The sequence below is a fragment of the Solanum stenotomum genome, chromosome 10, assembly GCF_019186545.1.
Source record: "Solanum stenotomum isolate F172 chromosome 10, ASM1918654v1, whole genome shotgun sequence".
Taxonomy (NCBI): domain Eukaryota; kingdom Viridiplantae; phylum Streptophyta; class Magnoliopsida; order Solanales; family Solanaceae; genus Solanum; species Solanum stenotomum.
In genome coordinates, this window is record NC_064291.1 from 33,959,131 (window position 1) to 33,973,382 (window position 14,252).

The 14,252-nt window shown below is 36.5% G+C and overlaps 1 pseudogene; it reads right to left on the reverse strand.

The window, feature by feature from the left end:
• Positions 1–361: 361 nt before the first annotated feature.
• LOC125842926 (uncharacterized) lies at positions 362–2,411 on the reverse strand (annotated as a pseudogene).
• Between the last annotated feature and the right edge of the window lie 11,841 nt (positions 2,412–14,252).

Sequence of the window (14,252 nt, forward strand, 5' to 3'; positions counted from 1 at the left end):
ATTTGTGTCTATTTCATGTTTTAAGAGGGATTCCATTGTATAGATTTTAGCTTGCTTTTGTTTCTGTCTTATGTTATTTTTTAGTGTTATTTCTGTTTAGTTTTACTCTCATACACACTACTTTACGTACTAGGTACGGGTTAACTTACCTACTAGTGGCTTATAGTAGGTGTTATCATGACTCAAATAATCGTGTCGTGACACACATCCTCTCCAAAACATTTTTAGGACAGCTAAGAAAACATGGTAATAAAAATAATGAGAATTCAATAGTAAAATTATGAACATTCAAAAAATGTCTAATTAACATTTTCCTTAACCAACGTTCTTGGTTTTTCAACTTCTATCAATTAGGATAAAACTAATTCTTTAAACACTTACCTTTTTCTCATAACTCGCGAACAACCTCGTCTAGTTTCTTATCAATGTCTGGTGTCCATTGGAGGCGTCGTCTTTTCTTTTATGGTCTTTCTGTAGTTATTTTCGAAAGCATAGAATGATCCTCCTCTTTTTCTGAAGTACCACTACTTTTAATTTGTGCCTTCTCATTAGTACTTCTCTTTCTCTTAGACCCTTTGCGTCATCATTTTCTATTAAAGAATCTATTGCTTGATCTTGATAAGTCTCAGAGCAATTTGCTATGCTTTTTCTCTTTTTGTCTTGCAGTTTCTTGGGACAAGATGTGTTTTCCATTGCATAAACTTGATTAGCCTTGTAGTATTGTGATTTTTTATTTCCTTTGTTATTGTAGTAACACACATGCTTCCATACATCCTTGAGTTTCATTGATGACATGGACAACTTCTTAAAAATGAAGCATGCCCCTTGTGTTGTTGCTTCTTTTATTATTTCTATCGTCACCTCCGGAGATATCACTAAACCAAAAATAAAAAAGCAGAATAAATCATTTAATGAGGTATACATAATTGTTGAGAGAACTTAAATATTCATAAATATATACACCACATTTAAAGAAACATATATAAATATAGAATTTGACCAAAATAATAATATATATAGAAACTACAAGTAACATTCATGGGTTAGAAGTTAATTTTTTGTTATTATTATTATGATAGATAAAGTTCAATTATGATGTGAGATATTAACACGTTTAAATACACTTTTGAATTATTGAATAGTACACACTAAACCACATAAAATAATTAAGATTTAGAGAAAATGGTCTTACAAATAATAGGTTTCTCTTTGATGAGTTGAGTTGACTTGATGAAATCAAGGAAGTCCATTTCAAGTGTCGACATCCACCATGACCAAGTCGAATTGGTCAATCTGTTCCCGGAGAATGGATAGAGCTATAGTTGCTTGTTGGATTGCAGTTACTATAAACAATAATCAAACTCAGAAAATATCACAAAAAGTTTTGTATATTTTGGAATACTTTCATAATAATTAGTGTTACACCTTCCTATTTCTTTATGTTATTAAACGAATAAAGGTAGTATGACATGACTAATAATATTACATTAGAAGTATAGAAAGGGATATTTGATTGATACTTGGATACTAATATCTTTCAAGTTTTTGATAAGTTAATTAATTTAATCTTGTTGCTTAAGAATCAAACTGATTCTTTTCCATTTAATAAACAACTCATCTAGCGTGTTGATAAATTTGATGATGTATTTTCATAAGGTTTAATATATCGATAATGTTTTACACTTGACGGTAATTTGTTTTTTTTTTTTATATTTAAACTACAACATGCTCTGTTTCAACATTTAAACAAATGATAAATTGTTCATGTTAGACAGTTTAAATTAAAAATTTAGAAATAGCTTATGTTCTCAAACATTCATTACATATAATTTAACGACATAAGTTTACTATGTCACATCCATTCGTTATGTTCTCAAGCATCACAAATAAAAAGTTTCAACCATTAATTTATTACAACAACAACAATCTAACAAATTCATTCAACACTATTGTAATTTATTAATCTATACCTACACTAAGCCATACATGACTGAAACACATGTTAAAATTGACTAAAAGTCATGTGCATCTGATTTGTTTTTGCCAATAAAATAAAATAGTTTTTTTCTTCAAATTTCAACAGTCAGATCTACTCCAAATAAATTTAATTCAAAATATAAATTTCAGTTATCATAAAATAACAAACATCAATCATCAATTTTACATAAATTCACTTCTTAAATATAAACTATAAGTATAAATTTTACTAATAAGATCCAACAAAAATTGGGGAAACGAGAGAAAACTAATATATATATATATATATATATATATTAATTTACCTTTAAAAGAATGTTTTCAAGAATTGCTGCTACATTTGATAAAGAAGTTGTATCATGACCAACCAAGAGAATTCTGAGGCCAACATAGGGTGAAGGAATATCTACATTACTAGTTTTCTCACAATCCATCTCTTAGCCTATAAAAATTTTGAGCGAGAGAGAACGAAGAGTTTTGAACTTTTGTTCTCTTTCTTTAATTGACTTATTTTTTTCTACCACCTTATACTAAATGAAGGATAAAATTTGGCCAATTACTTACATAAAGATGGGCAATATCAGTTTTCTAAAACCTACCTTGGTAGCAATTTTTTTAATCCAGCTATGGGCTAGCCCATTTTATTTGATAAGAAACCAAACGAACAAAGAAGGCCCAAAGCCCGAGTCCAAAAAGAAACAAAAAACCTAGGACTGAAAACAAATTAGGAAAGAAAATGAAGGAGTTGGATAGTTGTGATCATCTTCTCCACAATGTGTCGGTCGCCCAAATTATGATCTTCTTTTCTACAATGTGCCGGTCACTGTGACAATCCAAATGTAGCTTAGTTGCGACAAAGTCTATTGAGCTTCAGGGACTTCCATGCGGGCATTAAAATTCTCACAATGCCAAGGGGCCGACTTTGATGGGTTTGGATGGTTAGGGTGATAAGTGGTAGATTTGCACTTATTTGAGGTTTATTTAACTCAATATTTAGTGTCTTCAATGCCTAATTCTGTCCTATTCTGATGATACATTGATGATCTAAATACATGAAGACAAATGGACAAGTCAAGGAGTGATGTTTGAAAGAATGGCAAAAAATGCAAAACGATGTCCAAACTATACATTATTAATCGCCAAACTAGAAGGGTAGATCACCTAATGAGCACGACCTCGCCAGAAATAATAGTGCATATCACTTGTGTTTATCGAACTAGGTCGAAGAACTCCATTAAAGAGGGTGATGTACCAAATGAGAAAGGTGGTTTTGCTTAACATCACCGAAAATGATAGTGTAAAAAGAAAGACCGAATGCTCGAAAGGCAAACATAGGTGGTACTCGACGATTTTCCGATTGTGAAAGGCTGGCTCAAATGAGTTTGATAGCTGAGGTTCAAAAACTTGAAGCCTAGAGTATGAAAATGCGAGTTGAGGAGCAAGAGGTGATTTGGCGAACGAGCTTGGCGATCCCAACTAATGTCCCTAAATGGATCACATATTGGGTTTTGGGCCTAATTTTGGAAAATTATAAATAGCCCAAATGAGAGAGAAAGTATATATCGAGTAGATTAGTGTCACCCGCTGAGGCTACCCTTGGATGTAAACACGGGACTTAGGATCACGAGTGACCCCAAGCTAACTTTGTTGGCATATCATAAGCATACTAAGATAACTAAAATGAGAAAATTATGTGCGGAAGCTTAAAACATGGCATAAAGTGAAATGATGGGGAATACCCATTCTAAGTCTAAATATATAAAACTGAGTTTAATGACAACTATAAGATCAAACTCAAACTAAAATTGAATCTAACTATGTGTGAATAAAAGCCTCTATTTGACTAGAGTTGCTGGGACATGCCCCAGCTAACTTTTAGTAAAAACTGAAACTAAAATAAGAATAACTGGATAAAAAACATGTCAATTGTCCTCGAAGAGTGAGGACTCACCACTGATACTGCAGAACTAAAGATTGGGAACCGATCTATGCGTGATCTGAATATTGAGGACCTGAACCTACATCACGAGAAAATGTAGCGCAGAGTATGCGTCAGCACTTGAAAGGTACTGAGCATGCAGGATAGGATAAAGCTGAACAACATATACATAACTGAACAAAGCAATAAGAGCAAAGATATAATCTAAACATGATGTAAATACTGAAATATACTGAATAGTGAGCTAACTGGATGCAATGACCAAGTACATGACATGCTAAGACTGAATATTGAACTATAACTCATAACCTGGTCAATGCACTAGAATCTGATTGTGGGAGTTACTGTTAACCGACATAAAACCACGAGAGTTATCTGTGGAGTCCGATGTATCGCCCCATCGAGAGGACCCAATATACCTTGCCAGGGGTATAAAGGCATGATTGGCGTAATCACTAAATATGTTGCCCACAAAGGGCACTTATCCTACGGGGGCACATAGTTCTGGGACTATGAGGGTGACTGACCCTTAGTCCACTCGATATTAAGCCTACTCTGAACTGATTATGTAAATAACACATTATCACTGAATTTCTGAAATATTAAATAGCTCAAAATACCGACATGTTAATGGAAAATGCAACATTAATATACTGATATTGAAACATTCTTAACTGGGGCATGTATATCTGAATAAACTGACCTAGCAAGTGTAATTCATGAACTAAACGAATCTACACAACTAGGGTTCTGAGTTACATGCAAGAACTAAGCAATAATTCCTCAAAAACATGATAATTTGATTTGGATTAGTCTAACAGCTGAATCACAACATAAATCTGAAATTCTAGAAACCCTAGGTCTAAATATGATATAGAGAATCAAGAATCTGACTGAATTCTAAGGACCTCGTGGATGAAAGGAACCCACCGGTGAAATTCCACATACCTGGTGACAAATTTCACGGAGAAATCTTTCGATTTCGGGGCTGGAACCGGAGGAAACCTTGCTGCATTTTTGGAGAGGGTTGGTCAAATTTTTCTCCTTTTTTTTATTCAACTTGGATGAATTTTGGAGAATAAGTTGACTAAGGTAATTTCTAATTAAGTTACTAGGCTAAAACAACGTAGTTTAGGTGTCCAACGCATAGGGAAATGACCAAAACGACCCTGACTTAAAAGCTATCGGAGCCAACCTACGGACATGATCCCACTTACGGTTCGTCCTGGTCAGTCGTCGACTGGCTTTAGAGGTTGGGATCTAGGGATTCTGAACCATGGACATGGTCCACATACCGTAGTCCCACTTACGGTCCATAGGTCCTGGCGTGGTTCTGGACTTAGTTGAATTTTCCTAGGGTTCTGGAAAGTCTGAACCATGGACCTGGTCCACGGACCTTGGTCCCACTTACGGTCCATAGGTCCTGGTGTGGGTCAAGACTTGGCTGAAAAATTCTGGGATTCTGGGAAGGGAGCTGTAGGTGGCCAACCACATACCCCACCTACGATCCATAGGTCACCCTACTGTCCGTAGGTAATGCCGTTGGTGGCACCTGCAACTTCTGATTTTTCTCCAATCTGGTCTTTCTAGCATACGGGGTGTTACAATTAGAGTTATGAATAGGAAAAATACTTTTAGTTTTTAGTAAAAGAACATTTTACCTTTGTGAAGCACACTTTCTAACTTTTGGAGATTTTCAACTTTTGTGCTTGAAATTGACAAATTGAAGTTGAATCCAAAGGGATTTACCTGTAATTGCTTAATTTCATGTTATTCATGCCTGCTTTCATGTTAGATATAATCTCTTTACTTTTGTGATGGGTGGCTAAAATCCCAAGATCTAGGGGGTGCAATTATGGGGTTGGGTATTGATTTAATGTAGTGGATATTGTGATATGCTCTGTATAGTTGTTATTTATACGTGAATTTGGTCTAATTATAATGGGGTTAATTTATGGGTTAAGAATGCAAACTTAATTTCTACTTCCAATCTCTAGTCGATACTCGAAAGAGATTGATTGGAGTGGGTAATTAGTCCAATACTAACAATTTAGGTTTGATGTCTATAACTTGCTTGAAATAGAAGTTAGGAGTTGGATCTATTTGTCATATTTCTACATCGAAGGAGAGAATAGAGCAAGGCATTGGGTTTTTTTAGATTGGCAATTAGCTGAGACCGAAAGGAAATTTTATGCATAGATGCTTTGAGATCGAAAGATGGTTAGCGGCAATAAAGATGAATTAGCCTATTCATGAATGTTCATCACAATTACCCCTATATGACATTGATTTCCAATCTCCACACTCCTAGATAGTCCTAATTCCTAATGTTATCCTAGGCCCGCCAACTTTCTTCATTGACGAAGAGATCTTTTTGAGGTTTGTCGTCTGGTTCCCCAAGATCTCCTTTTCGATCTAGAATTTAGCTCTAAGTGCTTGCAATACAGAACAACTAAGGTCAAGTTACTAACACTTGAATAATCAAGTAGTAGACTTAAGAGAATTAGATATAAATTAATTCTAAAGTCCTCGACAGTGGCGCCAAAACTTGTTTCTCCCAATTACACACGGAAGTGTATGTGGTCGCGTAAGTAATATAGTTCATTTTAGAACCGAGTGGTCGAACCCAAGGGACTTATGATCAATTTATATTAACTATATTTATTCCACAATTTAAAGAAAGTATTTTCAAGAGATTCTGATTTTTTACTACTAATGCGAACAATTAAATTATTTAAAGTAACTAACAACGACGACTTCAATTTTGATGATTTGAAAAATTAAGGGACAATTCTAGAGCTGCAACTTGCATAGGGGTTCATGCATCACATCTCATGTAATGAATTAACTAAGGTTATCAAATTACTGATTTACAAGGTTAATTTTTATCATGATCTCCTGACCTCTAATCGCCTACTCCAATTGACTATCTAACTACATCGTTGAGTGAGGATTGACCGACTCAATTGGCGAGCATTTATATTTCATCTTATTTCATAACCAAGCTCGGTGTTCATCCGGGTGTCAATCTTGAACACGAATATGAACAAGTGATATGTAAGAGAGATCGAACTCTTTATATTATTTGATCTATCTACCTCTTCATTTCTCGAGTTCAAGAATAGACAATATGTTTATTTCTATGGTGGCCAATCATGAAATACTAAAACAAGAATACAAAAGTAATTTAAGTGATAACTAACATTAATTCAAAAACAATTGATTTTCAACAATTACCCAGAGCTACAACCCCAGAACAAAGGCTTTTAGCCACTCATAATATTCAACGAATCAAAACAATTATTTTCATACAATTTGAAATTAAATAAAGAGTAGAAAATCGAAACCTAAGGCGAATTGTTTATCCTTTATCTTACATACAAAAAAGAAGTTGAACCCTACAAAAATAGCCCTAGGGTCCTATTATGAGGCGTATACAGGAACTCCACGTGGAGTTTATTTTTGCCGAGCCTACAGAGTGAAATTTCCACATGGTTTATAAGTCTTATGCCAACTGGGTGATGGAGTCAACGTTGCAGTTTGTGAAGGTGCGGGGAGTTGATGTGACCCCTTACTCAAACAGTATTAATGATATAGCTGGAACTGCTGCTGACACTAACCTCTTGGTACTGATCGAATTAAACATCACCCACCGTACCAAACCATTAGACACACTCTCTATGGGCCTCGGTCAATGGTTCGGTGAACCAAGCACAACTCGAAGAGGTTTCACCAATCTCTTCCATATGCGCACAAGATCAAGGAGGCTCGGGTTTGTTAAATATAGTTATGAGTTTCTTGATTCCTAGGCTGCACTATATAGACATCATTCATGAAAGATTGTGCTTAGTGTATGCGTTGAGGACCAACACTAAACTCAAGATTAGAGCAATCTTGAAGCCTTCTATGAGGAAAACCCGTGTGCATAGAGGGCGCATGTATGCTTTTGGAGGACTTATCACCCATTTGTGTCGTTCTGCAGGTATACAAGAGGAAATCTTAGATTATATGGCACCACTATTTTTGGCACTAGTGGACATGACTAAGACAAAAGGGCTTAATAATGAGTTTAGTCCACCACTCACCACTGCAGAGTGCCACCGATGCGATGCGTTGATCATGGCTCACATTTATGGGTTAGAGATGTTGAGGTATATGAATGGAATTCGGGCTTCCACTGTAGAGCAACTGAGGGTGGTGTCACATAGGTATCCTCTAAATGCGCATGCCAAGGCAGTGCTAGGCATCAAGCCTATTTCTTTGAGCCCGTGGATGATGATGTTCCCACAGATGAATTCAGGCTATAGACTGTCTCCGATCTTGACACTGACCCCAACACGGAGGATGTAGACCCACTACTGGCTGTAGAGGAGGACGAGGGCAGAGACTCCATGGAGGATTGATTAAGGAGTAATTCATCTTATCTCTATACTTGATATTTTTGATGTTTTGTAGCACTGGGAACAATGCTTGATTTTTACAGTGTAAGGTGGGGTGTGAATTCTCTCTGATGTATATATTAGTTTGAACAATAGTTTACTTTATTTTTATTGTGGGTTCCTTGGAGGTTGTTTTTAGTTCTTTGTCCAAGGATAGTCCCTTTGAATCGTACAAAATATAAAAGGATTTTTCTTCTTAGGATTGAGTCAGTCCTCGTAGTTGAGTCACATTGCCATATGATAGATGGATGACAACCGTCTTAAGGGTAATTTTTATCATTGAATCTTAGGTGTCGTGTTTGTGTTGAAGCTATAATTGTGATAGGAAATCATGTATGAAAGCATGTGGACAAATATATATATGCCTATGAATTCCTTTATTTGATTCTAATTATTACAACTTAAGCTTAATTTTAACTTTTACTTGAACTGAGTGTAATGCTTGATGATAGAGCCTACTTGAATTGAAGTTGTGCCATGTGTGGTGAGACATTGTGTATTCCATGTAATTCATCTTAGTCAAGAACTTGCCCAACATGTTATTGAAGCAAAATTGAAGTGTTGCTTTGTTTAGGTAATGATAATAGGCCTCCTTTGGTATGTTCAGAAATCTTAGCCTCATCATATACAATATCATTGATAGCCCCTTTGATCCTATAACCCTTTTGTTGGAAGCCACATCTTTACTCGAACAATTTTACTGAATCCCTAAGTTGATTGCACCCTACTTACCAAAGCACTGTAGCATGGACTGAGTGGAATTGGTAGAATTAAAAGTCAATAGACAAGGTGAGCGGAAAAAGAGGACCAACAATAGTTCAAGGTGATGAAAAAGCCCTCGCTGAAAGAATGAGCCCTTGTAAAAAAAAGTGATTGGTTACGAAATAAATAATTAGGGGTAATTCATGAGATGATGTGAGTTGCTTGTGATAGGATTTTCAAAGAGAGTGCTAAAAAATGAACAAAAAGAAAATAAAGAGGTAATGAAGTCCAAAATTTACACAGTGCTTAGGAAAGTGCAAGTCACTAATATATATTTCCTAACCGTCCACTAGCCTAAATTACAAACCATGAAAGTCTTGCTTGATTCTTTGCATATCATGCTTAATTAGTGGAGATATACATAATGGGCAAGCCTATGGCTCTTTGAGTGTACATGTGAAATTATTTGTGAGTGTGAGGTTTGATTCTTGATGGAAGTCCATACGTTATACTAAATATTTTGACTGATTTTTTGGACTACTGTCTTTGTGTGAGGAGCACTTGTTTGATGAAATATAGGTGACATATGATGGCTAGCACTAAGTTTCAATGTTTCAGTTGCTAAATTTTTTTGAGTCAAATCTATAAGTTTTGTGGTGTCTATATAATGGCCAGGTCCAAATGTGAATGAAAACATGTTTGTGTTGACGTGACAAAGGATCCCGGAAAGTAAGTAGCAAAAGCACAAATGCTAGTGTAGTGAGTCTAGGTCTAGGTTTAGAATGGTGAATTGTTCGAGGACGAACAAAGCTCTAAGTGTGGGGTGGTGATCTTGGGCGTCTTTATATGCCTAGGAGCCAAACTACACACTTACTTTAGCTAAGTTTTAGGACAAAATTCTGGTGGTTGGGTAGTATTTGAGTCATATATTTCATTTTGATTAATGAATATGATTAATGATTGTAGGTTTTCAAAGAAGGAAAAAAAGGTACAAGGAAATGGAAGCACGAGAAGGAAGAATGGATCTGATTGCTAAAGCGTGAATGATAAAGACTAAGAGGAGAAAAAGGAAGTCCAAAAGTGAAGAAAGCGCATAAGCATATCACGGAGAAGGAATTAATTATTTTTTCTGGAAGATGATATCGAGGCAGAAGACTTTGTATCATCTCCACGTTGAAGAGAAGGTGTTTTATGTAGCTAAAAATACTAGGCCTATTGCGCGTCGTGGACATGTGTCCAAATTCTTTGCCAATTTTTCTAAATTATAAAGAGACTTAGATTTTATTGAATTAATTATTCTTTTTCTGGGTTTTGAAGAATGACAACTTTGGGAGTGATTTCATCTATTCGTAGGGTTCATACCAATTCTTTACTTAATTTGATCTCTCTTATGTTTATTGATTATTTCAAGATTGAGAATCGTACTATGAGTAGCTAAATTCTCTAGTTCTAGGGTTGTGGCTATAGGATGTGTAACACCTCGCAATTTGAAATAACTAGGAAGAAGATAATAATTGGAAATAGTCATTTTTGGAAAGAATGAAAATCTGAAAATTTTGTTAAGTTAGAATAAGTTGAATTTTGGCCAACTTCAAATGGTCATAACTTCTAGCTCAGGATGAGGTAGAGGTACTTCCAGATATGGTAGGAAATTTGTTGGAATGATCTTTCCAATGCCGCTGAGTTTGTGCAATTCCGAGTTTGTATGAGTGAGTTATGCCCTTTGGAAGTTGGGCGGTTGGAATAAGGAAAGTCCAATTCGGGTTTTGAAAGGGTAGTTTGGTCTTTTACTTGCCCAATTATTTTATTTCATTTTTGGTAATTAAGTTAGGGTCTAATCAAAATTAGATCAGTTTACGCTTTTACCAAAATACGCTAGGGCTTGGAGAAAAGAGAAAAGAAGAGGAGAAAGGAGAAGAAAAGCAACATTCGTCAAGATTGTCGAGTTTAGCTTGTGGATTTCGTCGGGGGTGATCCCTACAAGGTATGTGAGATCACATAGCATTGGGTTAATTCACCCACGAGCCAATAATGATTGAATTTCAGCGAAGTTATTAGATTTGAAAGTAAATCCTTGAGTTCTTGATGAAATTCGTTTGAATTCTTGTGGGTTGTGTTGTTGGAGTTTTCTTGAGATTGATTCATGTTGTTAGTTGTGTTTTTCGCGTAGAATCTAATATATATTGAGAGTAAAAATGATACTAAGTGTTTGGGGAAAGAACCATTGAAGTTTAGAGATGAAAAATTAGCAAGAGAAGTCGTCAAACACTTGGGGATAGAGGTGGGGCGTCGCGCCATCTAGCGCCCCAAAAGAGGGCTCTGAACTTTCACCCTTCGGGCGCCGTGCCAGCCAGCACACCCCAGGGAAGTCTCTAAACTTTGCCCTCTGGCGCTCCGCGCCTCTCATAGCGCCAGGGACGCCAGTCTTTCCCATTTTTTTCCCACCTTTTAGTACTTGTTCCTTAGCAATGTACCTATGTTTTCTAGTTGATTCCAACACTCTAAGGTACATCTAAACATCATGAAATCATCCATAAACATGAGATCATGAACCTTGAATCCATAATCCAATTCAAGGAAAGTTAAGATCAAAGTCAATAGAAGTAAGAGTCAAGTCAAGAGAAATTCTTAGAGTTTTACAAAGTCTTTTCCAAATGTTTTAACTTTGTTTTAAAACTTAAAGTTCAAGTTGAGTAAAGGTTAAAGAGTAAAGTTTTAAGTTCATTTATTCAAAAGTATATAGGGACTATGTATTTCCAAAGGGTTTAAAATGTTTTCACATTTAAACAAGAAAGGAAACCTCGATTTCCAAAGAGCCTTCAGGCTAGTTTTCAAAAAAGAGTATTCGCTTTCTAAATGAAGCAAGAGAGGAAACTTTGATTTCCAAGATAGCCTTTGAGCTAATTTTTTGAGCACTAATCTCAAAATACAGAAAGAAGTATGTTTTAAACATAATAGCTAATATCTTATTTTTGGGAGCAGTATTGAGTACCAATATGGGGGAGAGTTCAAGCAACTTACAACCCCCATAAACCATGTAGCCATCATGGGTAGAAAAGAGTCATACTTTTTAGATGATTCCTTTAGTGTTTTTTAGCATAGACTAGTGGATCCACTTAGTAGTTCAGGTTCTATACCCTCGGCAAGGTATAGGACGGCCCTGGCAGCATAAGGCAAAACACTGTATCATCACAATAGCTTTTACGTGGTGGTTGTCTGTTAGAGAAACTCCCACATAAGTAATGGTGTTCCTAAATACACAGTTTGTTTGTATTTTTACGTACATCTCAGAGTTATATGTATCTTTGCATGCACACAGAGTTGACAACATGTTTTAAAAAACTTTTCTTTATATTGCAGTTGTTTTAAACTGCTTTATATTGAAATGAGTTCAGTTATATTGAGTTGAGTTGAGCCAGGTAAGTTCTTCAGATTCTTTTCAAACCTATGTTGTGTTTAGCATTCCAACTCGCATACTCGTACATTCAATATATTGATGCCAGTTGGCCTGCATCTTATTATGATGCAGACATAGGTAACTAGGATCGGCATCCAGCGCATCATTGATCCAGTGAGCACTCCAGAGTCAGTTGGTGAGTCTCTTTGCAATTCAAATGACTCATTTCTATTGCTTTCAGTTATTTTATTAGTTCATTAGGATGTCGTGGGATTTTTCCTGACATCCACTCAGTTGTTTTAGATGCTTCATAGACAATCATATGTTAGTTCTTTAGTCTTTTCATTATCATCTCATATGTTAAGATTTGAGTTGCCATTTTTGGCCAAGTTGAGTGTTTGACTTTTAAGCATTCTCGGTATTTTATTATTCAAGTGAGTATAGTGCTATTGATCATTATAAATATGCATAGAGTCTTCCGCTGAGGAAGTAAGCCAGGCGAAGCATTCGCTTGGGGCCAGCAATGGTTCTCGAGTGCTTGTCCCACCCAGGGCATAGGCTCAGGGTGTGATAAACTTGGTATCAGATCCCAGAGTTCAAGAGTCCTAGGGAGTCTATGAAGTCATGTTTGTAGAGTCCTAGTTATCGGTGTGAAGCGCGCCATATCTATAATTAGGAGGTTGGAACATTTAGGAAATTCCTTCACTTCTTCCATACTAATTTCGTGCGTTAGAGTTTTATCTCTAAAAAAGTTTCTTTCTAACCGATTGTGAGTTGGACTGTTTTAAGAGTGCTTTGATGAGGCGTTTCTTTCCTCATCAGCTAAGAGAAGCAAATAGATGATTGTTGACATAAGGAGCAGAATGAGTTTATTCGTTGTAGGGTTGACTCGTCTGTCAGGTAAGGAAAGTAAGGCAGTTATACTAATAGGTGACATAGGCATAGCAAGGCTAATGATCCATATGCAACAAGTTGAGGAGGACCAGCTGAAGGATATAGAAGAGTTTAAGAACAAGAGAGCTAAGATAGGAAACGAGTCCGGATAGCAGAAGAGTAATGCCAACTGGTCATCCTTCCAACAGAAACAGAAGGGACCTGCTCCATCATCTGCTAGTGCACATGCACCTAAGAACAAAGGTGTTGAGGAGGACCAGCTGAAGGATAGAGAAGAGTTTAAGAACAAGAGAGCTAAGATAGGGAACGAGTCCGGATAGCAGAAGAGTAATGCCAACTGGTCATCCTTTCAACAGAAACAGAAGGGACCTGCTCCATCATCTGCTAGTGCATATGCACCTAAGAACAAAGGTGAGTACAATAGTTAGAATTTCAGAGCTAAACCTGCTTATTCTCAGGGTAGCATGGCGCAAGGGGGTAGTAAGCCTCCTGCCTGCGCTAAGTGTGGTAGGAACCACTCAGGTACATGTCGTGAGGGCTCCACTGGTTATTTCAAGTGTGGTCAGTATGGTCATTTCATGCGAGAATGTCCAAAGAACAAGCAGGGTAATGGTAATGGGGGCAATAGAGCCCATTCTTCTTCAGTTGCTCCACCAGACATAGCTGCACCTAGAGGGGCTACTTTCGGTACTGGCGGAGGAACAAACCGCTTGTATGATATCAATAGTCGCCAAGAGCAAGATGATTTGCTAGATGTTGTCACTGGTATGATCCAAGTCTTTGACCTTACTATTTATGCTTTGTTAGACCTAGGAGCGAGTTTGTCTTTTGTAACTCCATATGTTGCTATTAATTTTGATGTTATTCCTGAGCAACTTAGTGAACCATTCAGTGTTTCTACACC